The 14,602-nt window shown below is 40.4% G+C and overlaps 1 protein-coding gene across 1 annotated transcript in view; it reads right to left on the reverse strand.

Annotated features, from left to right (window-relative positions):
- Positions 1-8,668: 8,668 nt before the first annotated feature.
- C12H12orf75 (chromosome 12 C12orf75 homolog) overlaps positions 8,669-14,602 on the reverse strand; it is a 31,572-nt gene continuing 25,638 nt past the window's right edge. The window contains exon 6 of the mRNA XM_063115634.1: positions 8,669-9,015. The gene's annotated coding sequence lies outside the window, so the exon portion shown is untranslated. The remainder of the gene's footprint in view (positions 9,016-14,602) is intronic.

Here is a 14,602-nt window from a genome sequence, read left to right on the forward strand (position 1 = left end):
TCAGAGCAAAGGGAGAGAGAATAGTGATGTGAGTAGGTGAGGTTGGAGGGGAACCTGGAATCGGAAGGGGAGGAGGTGGCAGGTTGTATAGAACTATATGGACTTAGTCTTTTTTCCTGGAAGAAAACATGAGCACTGGAGGGTTTTGACTTGGGATTTAACAAGATCCCTTTGGCTGCTGTGTTCAGAATAGGCTGGAGCAGGCTGAGGAAGGAAGGCGGCTACTGCAGTAATACAGGAGGGAGATGGCGGGAACGGACCAGGATAAAGTGGTGGAGATGGAGAGAAGAGATTGAAATGTAGATATGCTGTGAAGGTGGAGCCTCTTCCTGCAGGATTTGCTGATGGAGGGATGGGGGAAAGGTGAGGAAGAGAAGAGTCAAAGAAGCTCCCAGCCTTTTGGCCTGAGCCACTTGATTAATGGAGTTGCGACGTACTAAGTTGGAGAAGTCTGCAAAGGAGCAAAATGGGGGGAAGATCAAGAACTCAGATATGGACTTGTTAAGTGTTAGATACCGTTTGAGATGTCCAAGCAGAGATGTCAACTAGGCAATTGGATAGAGGACTGAAGTTTAGAGAGAGGTCATGGCTGAGCACAAACACTTAGGAATCACCTGCACATTGAATAGATAGAAAAGAGGAAAAGCCCAAAGACCAAGCCTGGTGGGCCTGCCTATGTCTAGAAGTTTGTATGGCTGGAAGGAATCAGCAAAGGATACTGAGAATGAGCAGCCAGAGAGGCAGGAAGAAAGTCAGAAGCATGTGGAGACCTGGAAGCCCAGTGGAGAAGCATTGCAGGAAGGCTGGAGGGACTAACAGTAAGAGAAAGACTAAGAATTGACCATTAGATTAGCAACAAGGAGGTCTTTGGTGACCTTGAGAATGGTCATTTTGGTGGAGTAAGAGAAGCAAAAACCTGAAGGGAGTGGGTTCAAGAGAGAAACTGGAGACAATAAATATAGACCAACCTTGTAAAGAGTTCAATGCAAAGGGAAGAGAGAGGTGCGTTAGGTCAAGAGGAAGGGTTCTTTTATAAGGTGGGAGAAACAAAATCGTGTTTGTATGATGATGAAAGTAATCCTGTAGAGGAAGAAGAAGTGATTCAGGAATTGGAGAATTGGAGAGGATTGTTGGTCCAAAGTCTTTGGTTGGGGAAAAAAGGATGGGACACAATGCAGATGCATAGCATGTTTACAACATGTCCCAAGTAATACCAGGGAAAGGAGAGAAGGGGTGCCTGTGGTGGGGGGACTTGTTTCTGTCTTGTTTTGTTTTGGATGAAACAGGAAGCAGGGGTGTGAGCTGAGAGTGAGGTTAAGGAAGGACGTGTAGGGGGTGCTAACAGAATGGAAACATGAACGAACTAAGGAAATAGAGGGTGGTGGCCGGGCAGCATTATGAACCCCCCAGAAATCCCCATTGGTGTGGTGGCTGTCTGTTTCATGCAGCCATATTTAGCTGGACATGTGCGTGCAGGGCCATGTCTTCACCCAGGGTTGTACTTGGTCAAGTGATCACAACAAAGAGAGAAGGGAGTGATGGCATTGGGCGAGCTGGGTGTTTGAGCTGGGTAAGGAGGGACACGAGAAGGAGTTGTTACTGACGTTGCCAGAGACAGAAAAAGAGCAGATGGCGGCTGGAGTGTGGGACATTAGAAATCGTCCTTGTGAGGAGCCTCAGCTATGGGTACCAAGAGCTGGGGCATAATGTGGGAGCAAATGTCAGAGGGTAGGTGGAAAACAAGGTCATTGAAGGAGCGAAAGCCAAGGATCTGTGAAGCCGGGGTATGGGTAGGTTCCTGCACATGGATGTTGAAATCAGCAGGGTCAAATTGGTGACTGATAGTGACCAAGAGCAGAAATCCTATCGGAGCAGCAGCAACTTGCAGTCCAGCTGACGTCCACCAGGAGAGGTGGTGGGTAGATGATCTGACAGGTAGAAATTGTCTTGTTATTTTTATTTCCAATCATTTGACTTGAATGAGGCTAAACATCCCCCCTGCAACTCACTGGCCAGTTATATTCCTTTTATGAACTTTTTGGTTCCTTGGTTCATAATTCTCTCAGGCCCCCCAAAAGAACTTTTCACAAAGCACGTCAACTCTCTGTAATGAAGGTTGCATTGTTTTGCAGCCTCTTGTCTTTAAATGTTTCCAGGCTATTTTGTTGAATATATAGATGTTTTCATTTTTTAGGTAGTCAGGTCTAGCAATATTTCACCTTATGGATTCAGCCTTGTGTGTCACTCACACAAATCACTTTCTCAATCTTAGGTCAGATAACTCACCAATATTTCCCTCAGTTTTACGGTTTCATCATTTATATTCCACTCAAATATATTCATAGGATATTAGGTGATACTTGACATTTCCCTACCCAATTATTTAACTGTTTCCAGCACCACTTTAAAAATATAATTCCCTTATTTGGCTTACGATTCTGGGACAGCTGCATCTGGCACGGGCCTCAGGCTGCTTCTACTCATGGAAGAAAGTGGCAGGCAGCCGGCAGGTACAAGAAGATCACATGGCGAGAGGAAGCGAGAGAGAGAGTGAGCAGGTGCCAGGGTCTATTAAACAACCAGCTCTTGCAGGAACTAATAGAGCGAAATCTCACTCAGGACTCCCACCCCCCCAGGGACAGCATTAATCCATTCATGAGGGATCTGCCCCGATGACTCAGCTTCCAACACTGACACACTGGGGATCAGATTTCCACATGAGTTTTGGTGGGGACAACACATCCAAACTCTATCATCATCATATGCAAAATTTATCATATTGTAAGTACTTATTCTATATTTGTGTTTTCTCTTCTGTTCCATCAATCTGTCTATTCCTGTACCAGCTCTACTGTTGCTACTGGCTTTATTAAAGCTTCGATTTCCAGTAAGGCATGTTCCATTCATTGCTTCAACTCTCCCATTTTACATGTTTTTTGACTGTAACTGCTCTAAAGCTATAACGTAGAAAGACAATAGTTTGTTCTTAAAGGACACAAACTCCTTAGACCTCTCCCTCTCAACTAATGCCACCTTTGTACAGGAAATTAGGACATCCAGGGTTACAGATTTTATTCATTGCTCCAAATGGAATCTATATCAGTTGTAAAATATACCTGAGCCAAAAATTACAACAGACCTAAAGAGGAGAGTTTTGTTTTTTTTTAATAGACCACCTGTCTAAAACAAAACCAATATCCCAAGCTTCTGTTTCTATTGACCTTGTTTCTGTGGACACATTTGCTCGTGAGAGTATGATTACTCTAACCATTTGCTACTGTACGGCATTTCAAACACAGTCCCCCATTCGGTGCTCTCTTCGTGTGCTTTCCAGGACACCAGACATCAAACCCTCCTGGTTTTATCTCTCTCCTCTCCTGCACTGGTACCTCCTCATCTTCCAGACCCCAAACACTGAGTGGCCAGGACTAGCCCTTCAATCTCTTCTCCATCTACTCACTCTGCTGTAGACCCCGTCAGCCCTATGACTGTAAATACCATCTGTTCACCTTATAGGCAAATATCCGTAGACCAAGTTTATACCTCAGCTCTGTCCTGATATCCTGCTGCCTACTGCATTCCTCCACCGTAAAGTCAGAGACGCATCTCAAAGTTATTGCGTCAAATCACCTGATTACCTCCCAAACCTGCTCTTCCCACAGTCTTCCCCATCTCAGCAAATGACAACCTTATTCTCCCAGTTGCTCAGCCAAAATCCTTGGAGTACTCCTTAATTATTCTTCTACTCTTGCATCCAATATCTGAGCCATCAGCAAATTCTGTCTACTTGACCATCAAACATATTCAGAATCTGATCACTTCCAATGTCATCACCCTGTTCCAAACTATCATCCTCTCTCTCCTAGATTATTCCAGCAGTCTCCCAATTTATCTCCCTGCTTCCATCCCTACCACATCCTATACAGCAGCCATTAATCCAGTTTAAGCTTAAACCACAGGACTCTTCTGCTCCAAACCATCCAAAGGCTTCCTACCTCAAAGAGTGAAAGCCACTGATCTAAAATAGACCCTTTGCCCGTCCACAACTAAATTCTTTGCTCTTCTTCAAACATGCCAGACACAGTCCTGCATGGAGTCCCTTCTCCTAAGGATGTTCTTCTGCTGGCTACCCACATGCGTGGCTACATCTTCTGGGCTTTGCTTTCAAATGTCATCTTCTCATCCTGTTTAAGATTAAAATCGCAATGCCCACCTTCCCAACTGGCTCTCTATTCCCTCTTCTCTGGCACTACTCTGACAACTTCATATATAACATTTATTCATTTAGTGTGTCTCCCTCTGTAGAACACAAGCCAAGGACTTTTGTCTGATCTGTTCACTGCTGCATCTCTAATGCCTAAAACAATGCCAGGCATAGAATAAACACTCAGGAAATAATTGTTGTATGAACTAATCAATGAATGAATAAATTCCACTAACAATCTGAGAAAAGAATTAGAATTTGTTCTATCCCACTGAATGAAAATTTCCATGGTACAGAAAAATCAAATGACTTACCAAGGTCCTAAAAATTGTCCTAAAGATATCACCACTCTAAAGAGAGTGGACACTATTGTGCCCCAGAGGTCTGTCCCTGAGAGTCACAAATTATTTCACTTTCACACAAATTCAAGTCCCTTTCTTCATAGTGGGTCCCTGAGACTTGACTGTAAGAAGAATGGAAAAAAATACACAAGACCCTTGCCTTCTAAGGGCTCTGCAGTACTTTAATGTTAAATATTTAGAGGGAAAAAAAGTATATAATTGCTAAATTATCTAAGCGTTATAGACACTACTGATGAAGAAGTTTGTCTTCATTTAATGGGATGGTTCTGTGAAGAAGGAAGTAGAAAAGATATGTGAAGCAATAGGATGGCCCCAATATTGTCACAGACCAAATTACTAAGCACCTGTTTATACCTGGCAATAATTTAGGGATGGCCCTGCCCTAATGGAATGTTCCCGACACGTTCATAGCCTGATTACATCTATCCACACACATTGCACGTGAAAACTCCACGTGTTCTGCATTATAGATTGAGCGGAAAAGCCCCACCTTCACAAAACAGAACTGTATTAGCCACACCGCCTACCAACAGAGACCCTCAAACCAAGCATTTGCAGAAGCAGTAAGACCGAACCTTCTGATGGCCTCCAGGTGACAGGTGAAGGGAGGGACCCAGCACTGAGCTCCATGACTCCTTCACTCCCCAAAGGCTTCCCACGGACTTCAGAAGTTCAAACATGGCCTGCAAGGCTCCTCACAGGCGCACCTTGCCCACCTCTCCCACTCCATTACCATCACCTTCAGTCCAGCCAGGCTCTACTACTAGCGGTTCCCAGGATACACCAAGGACCTGCGGGGGTCCGTGCCTTTCCACCCACAGTTCTCTTTCTGAAAATTTCTTCTCCCACCTGTAGCTGGCAAACTCACACTCTCTCTATAGCTCTGCACAGGGGACTGCTCTCTGGGAAGTCTTTCCTCACCTACTGTTCCAACTTAGGTGTCCCTGCTCTGTGCTCCCAAAGTAATCCATGCCAACCTTGGCCATTGCTCTGTATGTACATTACAGGCTATCCAGTGTACCCACTATTCTGAAGAGCCTTCAGTGTGCAGACTGGATCTTTCAGCTGCACCCCTGGTAACCAATACCCACCTGGCGCCCAGCAAAAAGCCAAGTGATGATGGTTGACAAATGACTGAAAATCAGAATTCGGTTTTGGAACAGAATCTATTGAAAAGCACAAGATCTTTTTGTACTGCTTGAATTTATCAGGTACATTAAGTAAACATAAGTAAATAAAATGTAAATTATCTTCCTGAGAATGAGCTCTTTAAATAACTCTTTCACTTCTGAAATTCTTCCCAACCCTGAGCGCGGATAAATACTGCTGTCCATAGCTCCCTTTTGCCCAGCTGACCCTGTTTTCTCTTCCTCTTCAAACTTTTACCAATTCAAAAACCCAGAAAGGCAACTCCCCCATTGTACTAATTTAGCCCCTTCTATTTCATCACTCTCCCCAATGCCTAGTCCAGATCACTTTTGAAAACTCCGTTCACCAGGCCAGCATTCTTCAATAACACCCCAGAAGTTGGTTGTACTTGCCAAAATCAGATTTCTACATTGCAAAGTTCCAAGCAGCTTCTCCAAAACTAAATTCTAGCAGTCTTCTTCACTGAGTCTACGAATATGTGTCTCCTGCCTTTGAAGGTTTCTTAAGAAAACCCATTATAATCTGACAATTTTATTAATCAGAAATTCTCTGAAACTCATCTTTCCATTATATTTTTAATAATAATCTTTCAAAGAAACAAAATATATTGTTTCAAAAACTATTAACTCTTAAATTTCAGGAATTTTTAAGACTTTACCAATCTCTCTTTTCTTTTTGAAAGCTCTTAATGTTAATAGTTATTCTTCTCTAAGTCTTTCACTCAACATTCCTGCAGTGCTTAATAAAGATTATAATCATTAGCCTTAAGATATAGGTGAGTGGGTGGCAAGTGTTATTAACATGTAAGAGTGACAGTATTCTAAATTTAAATAATGTCTAGTTGAAAGAAAATGTTAAGACTTGTCACAAGGTGGAAAATAGTATTCATTTATAATGAAATTTGATGACATTTTAGGAATGTTTTAGCTAACTTCTGAATTAAATTTTTATTTTATAGGACTTCTTGCTATTAAAAATCAAACTAAGGGGGAAAAAAGGACAGGACATGTCAGGATCCAACCTGAAAAAACTCCCAATGGCCAAAGCTGGAACAATTTGAGCAACAAAGTAGTTAACAGTATAGAATTATAACTTAAAGAGAAAAATAAATGCCTGTAAGTCCATACTCATACTGATATAAATAAATGATTGAACAAATAAGTAATTGGAGAAAAAGAGAAAAATAGTTTAGAGAAGTCCCATAATACCTGTAGAAGGAATGAGAGAAGTAGAAAATCACCATTGGAACACAATGCAATAAATGCTGCAGGCAAGATCCAAGGGTGAATGCTAAAATTAGCAAGCAAAACTTTGAGAAACAGGGGATTTGCTGAGTCTCAAAGTATCATCTCCAAAATACTTATTAATTACCATGGTGCATTTAACAAATGCCCAAAAATTCCCTGATACTCTTTTCTCCAGTGGAGCTTAATTCCGCTGTCCTTGAGTGTAGTCTAAACTTAGGGACTCACTTATGAGGAACAGAGGATCGAAAAGGAAAACTAGAAACGTTATAGTAGGAAAAGCTGGCAGAGGTCACCTAACCAAGTGATCAAGGCCAATATCACCAGTAATAAGTCATATTGGTATCATGAGATAGTATGCTGTGATAAGAGGAGGCACTTCACCTCTGTGGTCCTCTTCCCCAAAATCTATAACCCCAGTTCAATCATAAGAAAACAGACACCCTTAAATTAAGGGACATACTACAATGTATCTAACCAATAGGCTTCAAAAGTATCGAGGTCATGAAAAACATGGACTGAGAAAATGCCAGGAAGAGGAGACTAAGGAGACAGATGACCAAAAGCAACAGAATATAATAGAATCTTAGATTTGATCCTGTAACAAAAAAAGGACATTAGTTAAAAACTAATGGAACCTAATTAAAGACTGCAGTTTATAGTGTTGCACTTATGTTTAATTTCTCACTTTTGGCATACATACGATGGTCATGCAAGATTAACACTAAGGGAAGCTCGGTTAAGGACATATAGGAACTCTTTCTACTATCTTTACAACCTTCTCTACATCTAAAATGACTTCAAAATTTAAAGTTTTCAAAAAAATATCAGTCTACCTTTTATCCGTAATGGAACAAACTGCTGATGTTCCACTTAAACCCTATCATGAACTTGAGGTACGGGCACGTACATGGTCCATGTGTCATGATAAGTTCTTAGTAATTCTTACCTCGATAACTTTTATCAGTTTGACATCCCTCTGGTCATCATATGAACCACATATACAAGACAATGCCTTTCTCCTTATGAAAACTTTTGGGTTTTCATAGTAATCTACCTATACATTATTATCTTTATATATTGGTATATTATATTTGTCTATATATCATAATGCCACGTGTGACTTCTTTGAAAGTGTTCTTTTAAAAAATAATTAAGAAATCCAAGTAAAGAGGGATAGAAATGTTTTAATTGTTGAAATATATTAATAAATTGAGTAATCTATATCACAGTACTAAGTAGATACACATGTCATTATCAAAATTTTCCAGATATTCCACTAACCATCAATCACAGGTCCTGGAAAATAATATAGAATTAACATGATGAGCTTCCATGATTACATGAAGGTAGAGTGCAAGATTCAATGGCTATACAGTATTTGTAGTTACATAAGCCATTGACACCAGAAAACAGGAATTTAATCAAAATGTGCATAGGGCATGCAAATTTAAGTACTTCGTTTTTAAATATTACAGTGTAATATTGTTCCTAAAAAGGAAATTCTCTGACAGTTAAATAAGATTTGAAAAACAAATAGTAAAAAAGGGAAAGAGATAGTAGTAAGAATCAATTTATCAATTTTACAGCTAAAAATAAATGTGAAGTAGAAATAGTGAAAGATAACAGACAAATATATTACTTTAGGTAATTCATTTAGTGCCTTATTAACTTAACTGAAGTTATAAATAGAATAAGGATTCTGCTATATAAAAATTATCAAAATAGTATTGGTGAAGACATGACCTCCATGGACTGTGTTGAATGACCGGGGTGCATGCTGTGGGCATGGCAGCTCAGGCTGTGCAGAAATGGCCTCATGACAGTTGTTAACTTGGCTTTCGTGGGTGGACCACAGAAAGGTCCATGAACGGGTGTATTGTTTCACCAATTCCCTTCTATTACCACAACATTCAACATGTACCCATGGTTTTCACTATATGCTTAAGATTTGGGGGAGCGAGAGAGAGGGCAACTATTTAGAATTTGCTCGGAAATGTCTGTTAACATTACAGTGTCCCACGGAGCCAAATTCCTTCCAAATGGATGAGGCAAGCTATGAAGACAACAAACAGAAGAAGAGAAAAAGAGTTAGCAAACTTGAAAAGGTACAATGTAGATAAAAATACATCAGCCTTAAGCCTAAAAATTATTTACTGACTTTCTTTTAAGTAAAGCACATATTCAACATTCACTCAATATTTATTTAATAATATGTGGCCAGCATAGAGCTAAGCATTTAGAATCAAAGAATGGGGAAAACTGAGGAGAGAAAGGGGTGATGACAATATATATTTATAGCCAGGAATGTAAAGAAAGATTTTAGCTAGCTGACTAAAGTTATGTGGGCTGGCTTACCAGCAATATTGCTAAATTTTTATCAGGGAATTTTAGATCCACACACAAAGGCGAACAATCATCTTGTCTAACTCTCCCATGAGAAAACAGAGGTTGAGGGAAGCTGAGAGAGAAATGAAGGGACACGTCTAAGGCCTGTGCTAGCCGCAGAGCTGCCCCCTCTCTTGGTATCTATCCACATGGAACTGCTTTCCATTCTATTCCTATACTTGTTGAAATACATCCTGTTTCCAGGATGGTAAACATTAATGTATGCTTGCTTTCAACTAGCTTATTTTTCCTATTTGATGCAAATAATACAAATACTTCTACATAGGGGAAAACTGCCAGGGAATTCAGAAATCTATATGGAGGCTTAGAACTCTATTAAAAATACTAGACATAGAAATCTCCAGTGAATTACCAAAGAGAAAACCTAACACCCTAATGTGGTCATGGGTACTAAGGAATAAACCTCCACAATGGTGCCTTGATGAGAAAGTCTTCAAAGAAGTGGCAACCCAAAGATTGTTATAGTTTCTGCAGGAAGAAACTGGCAACATTTCTGTGTCCCTTTTCCCCAGTAGAAAAGCTTCTTTGTTTTTACCAGTGAACTTATTCTAAAACCCCATCCCATCCTAAACACCAACTCCAGTACTGGCCCTGGGCAAGAAGCTGGTTCAATATCAATTCAAGTATTAGATACTGGTCTGCAAATGGCTGGATTCTGGTTATAAAAAGAAAAAAATAATAATAGGGGGAAGCTCCCACTGAGAGCCAGCAGAAGCACGGGGACCTCAAGAGTTGAGGTCAGACCCTGCCAACAGCTAGCAGGAGCACAGGGACCTCAGGAGCCAAGTGCCGCCCCCACCAGCACCCAACAGGAGCGCAGGGTCCTCAGGAGCAAAGAGCAGCCCCTGCCGACAGACAGCAACAGCGTGGTGCACCATCACGCAGGCGCTCACCACTGCTGCAGATACTGCTGCCACGTGGATGGTCCACCACACCCACCACCCAAGCCACCTCTGCCACAAGGGCAGCCTGATGCCACTTCCACCACAAGGGGGGTGCACTGCCACAGTAGCAGCCACCACAGCCATAGCAGCCACAACCACCATGCGGGTGGCCCACTGACCACTTGACTGTATTGACACAAGAAGAGTCACTAACAGAGCTTAGGGAAAGAAGTGAGCAAGTGCACACCAGTGGCCCAACCCACAAGGGGAATTATGCTGCCCCCGCAGTAGTGCATCTGGGTGTGGGAGGTACATACACAGCCGACACAACTGCTTTGATCTGGGAAGAGACACACGTGGAAGCCCCAGAGTGCAGAAACCCAAGATACCCAAACACAGTGAGGAAGAAAATTCCCAACCACACCAAACCATCCCTTAACAACAGGAAGCCTCCGGGGAACCCAGAAGGAGCCTCTGCCTACAGGAAAGAGGAAAGTGAAACCCTGCCCAGGCTCACCCATTCAAACTGAGGAAGTCCAGTATGCCCCAGTGCACCCATCAGGATAACAGGGCACTACCCGGGTGCCAACAAGCCCATCCAGGGTCACTCACACCAGCCAAAGAGTGACAGGGAACTCAGGTGCTCATCCCAAGAACTTGAGAGTTCACCCACTTCCTCAATGATCAAAAACACAGTCACCAGCTTCAGCAAGGAACCACTAAGTGCCCTTGTGCCAAGGTGGCAGAGGCATTCACATGCAACTCCAACAATGAATACAGTCAAAGTACCCACATGGAGACTACACTACTGCATCTGCTCAGAAACAATACCAAAATACCCTATTCAATGGTCAATATGAAACACATTTACAAGAGGAAGTCGCTCTCCTCAAAGCCCTCTCCACAGTGGGAGAAGAAGCAACTGCTCTACCAGAAGACCAGACCTTAATGTAGACTTACTAGAAATATGAAAAACAAGAAAAAAATATGACACCACCACAATAATTCTCAAGTACCAGACCCCATAGTGCAGGAAACCCTTGAAATGATTGAAAAGGAATTCTGAGCAACAATCCTAAGGAAACTCAATGAGATATACTAAGATTCAGTTAGACAAAACAACGAAGTGAGAAAAACTATCCAGGATATGAAGGAGGAAATTTACAAAAAGATCAATAACTTAAAAACGAATGTAACAGACCTCCTGGAAGTGAAGGATTCATTCAACAAATTAAAAAACACAATTGAGAGCTTAAGCTGCAGGCTAGAGCAAGCAAAAGAAAAATTTCTGATCTTAAACAGTCTTTTTCCAAACAACGCAGGCAGACAAAAATAAAAAGAATCAAAAGATAAATGAAAATCTAAGATAGCTAAGAGAAAACCATAAGCACACAAACATCCAAATCATAGGTGTTCCAGAAGGGGAGGAGAAGGGAAAAGACATTAAAAACATATTCAATTAAGGCCGACCCCATGGCGCACTCCAGAGAGTGCGGCGCTGGGGGCGCAGTGATGCTCCCGCCGTGGATTCAGATCCTACATAGGGATGGCCGGTGCGCTCACTGGCTGAGCGTGGTGCGGGCGACACCAAGCCAAGGGTTGCAATCCCCTTACCAGTCACGAAAAAGACAAAAAAAAAAAAAAAAAAAAAAAAACCGTATTCAATTAAATTATAATGGAAAACTTCCCAGGGATAGGGAGAGACATGAACCTTCAGATCCAGGATTCTCAAAGATCCCCAAACAGATTCAATTCAGAAAGGTCCTCCCTGAGACACATTGTAGTCAAACTGGCAAAACTCAAGACAAAGAGAGAATCCTAAAAACAGCAAAAGAAAAGCATCAAGTCACCTATAAGGGAGTCCCCATCAGACTTACAGTAGACTTCTCAACAGAAACTCTACAGGCCAGAAGAGAATAGGATATATTCAAAATACTAAAAGAAAAAAACTGCCAGCCAACAATACTATACCCAGCAAGACTATCCTCCAGAAATGAAGGAGAAATAGTGTATTTCCCAGACAAACAAAAACTGTGGGAGTTCACCACCACATGACCAACACTATAAGAAACTTCAAGGGAGTCCTGCATCTAGAGTCGAAAAAACAAAAATCACTACCATGAATAAACAAGAAAAACAAACCCCATTGGTAGAACATAAATGCAAAGGAGAAAGAGAAAGAAACTATCATACCACCTCAAAAAACTAACAAACACTGAAGATAAACAATAAAAGGTAGATAAAGGAACAAAAGATATTGAAAACATCTGAATGAAATATAAAATGCCTGGGGTAAGACAATGCCTTTCAATAACAACCCTAAATGTAAATGGATTAAATTCCCCCCTCAGACACAGACTGAATGACTGAATTAAAAATCTAGATATAACTATATGCTGTCTATAAGAGACTCACCTCCCCTGTAAAGACACACACAAGACTACTAGTGAAGCAATGGAAAAACATAAACCACACAAATGGAAACCAAAAACTAGCAGAAGTAGCTATTATATCAGATAAAATAGACTTTAAAACAAAAACCATAAAGACACAAAAAAGGCCATTTAAATGATAAAGGGATCTATCAAGCAAGAAGACATAACAACCATAAATACATATGGACCCAACACTGGAGCACCCAGATATATAAAAGAAACAGTATTAGACCTAAAGAAAGAGGTAGATTCCAATACGACAATAGTTGGGGACCTGAACACCGTTCTCTCAGCACTGAACAGATCATCTAGGCAACAAATCAAAGAAACAGTTTAAATTACACTTTAGAGTAACTGGACCTGGCATATATCTACAGAACATTTCATCCAACAACTACAGAATATACGTTCTTCTCATCAGCACATGGAACATATCCAGGATAGACCACATGTTAGGTCACAAATCAAGTCTCAACAAATTTTGAAAAACTGAAATCATTTCAAGTGTCTTTTTAGACCACAACAGATTAAAACTAGAAATCAATAACAAGTGAAACTCTGGAAACTATACAAATACACAGAAATTTAACAACATGCTCCTGAATGACCCATGCATGGGTCCAAGAAGAAATTAAACAGAAAATCAAAAAATTTCTTGAAACTAATGAAAATAATGACACATCATACAAAAACTTTTGGGATACCACAAAAGCAGTACTAAGAAGGAATTTTATTGCAATAAATGCTTACATCAAAAGAATAGAAAGATTTCAAATAAACAACTTAATGCTACCCCTCAAAGAACTAAAAAAAATAAAAACAAGAACAATCCAATCCCAAACTTTGTCTATGGAAAGCATTAACTAAGGTCAAAGAAGATTTAAATGAAATAGAGACCCCAAAAATTATATAAAAGATCAATGAAATGAAAAAGCATTGGTGTTTTTTCTGAGAAGATAAACAAAATAGAACAACAATTAGCTAGGCTAATCGAAAAAAAGGGAAGAAGACCCAAATAACAAAAATCAGAAATGAAGAAGGAAACATTACAACCAATACCACAGAAATACAAAGAATCATAGAGACTACTATAAACAACTATATGTCAACATATTTGAAAACCTGGAAGAAACAGATACATTTCTGGACACATACGGTTCAACATATGCAAATCAATAAATGTGATATGTCACATCAACAAAATCAAGAACAAAAACCATATGATTATCTCAACAGACACAGAAAAATAATTGACAAAATTCAACATCCCTTTATGACAAAGACTCTCAGCAAATTAGGTATAGAATGAAAGTATCTCAACACAATAAAAGCCTTTTACAGCAAACCCACTGCCAATACCATACAGAATGAGGAAAAGCTGAAAGAATCAGGGAAATACAAATCAAAACCACATTGAGATATCATCTCACCCCAGGCATAGAAAGAGGAAAAGCTGAAAGCTTTTCCTTTAAGAACAGGAACCAAGACAAGGATGCCCACTCTTACCACCCCTATTTAACAGAGCATTAGAAGTACTAGCCAGAGCAATCAGGCAAGAGAAAGAAATAAAGGGCATCCAGACTGGAAGAGATGAAGTTAAACTGTCCCTGTTTGCAGATGACATGATCCTATATATAGAAAAATCTAAAGACACTACAAAAGAACTCTTAGAGCTGACAAAAGATTTCAGTAAAGTGGCAGGATACAAAATCAACACTCAAATATCAGGAGCATTTTTATACTCCAATAACGAACTAACAGAAAAAGAAATCAAGAAAGGAAGCCCATTTATAAGTCACCAACAAAAAAAAACCCACCCAGGAATAAATTTATCCAAGGAGGTGAAAGATCTTTACAACAAGAATTACAAATCACTGCTGAAAGAAATTGACAAGGCCACAGAAAGATGGAAAAA

The sequence above is a fragment of the Cynocephalus volans genome, chromosome 12 (genome assembly GCF_027409185.1).
Source record: "Cynocephalus volans isolate mCynVol1 chromosome 12, mCynVol1.pri, whole genome shotgun sequence".
NCBI lineage: Eukaryota > Metazoa > Chordata > Mammalia > Dermoptera > Cynocephalidae > Cynocephalus > Cynocephalus volans.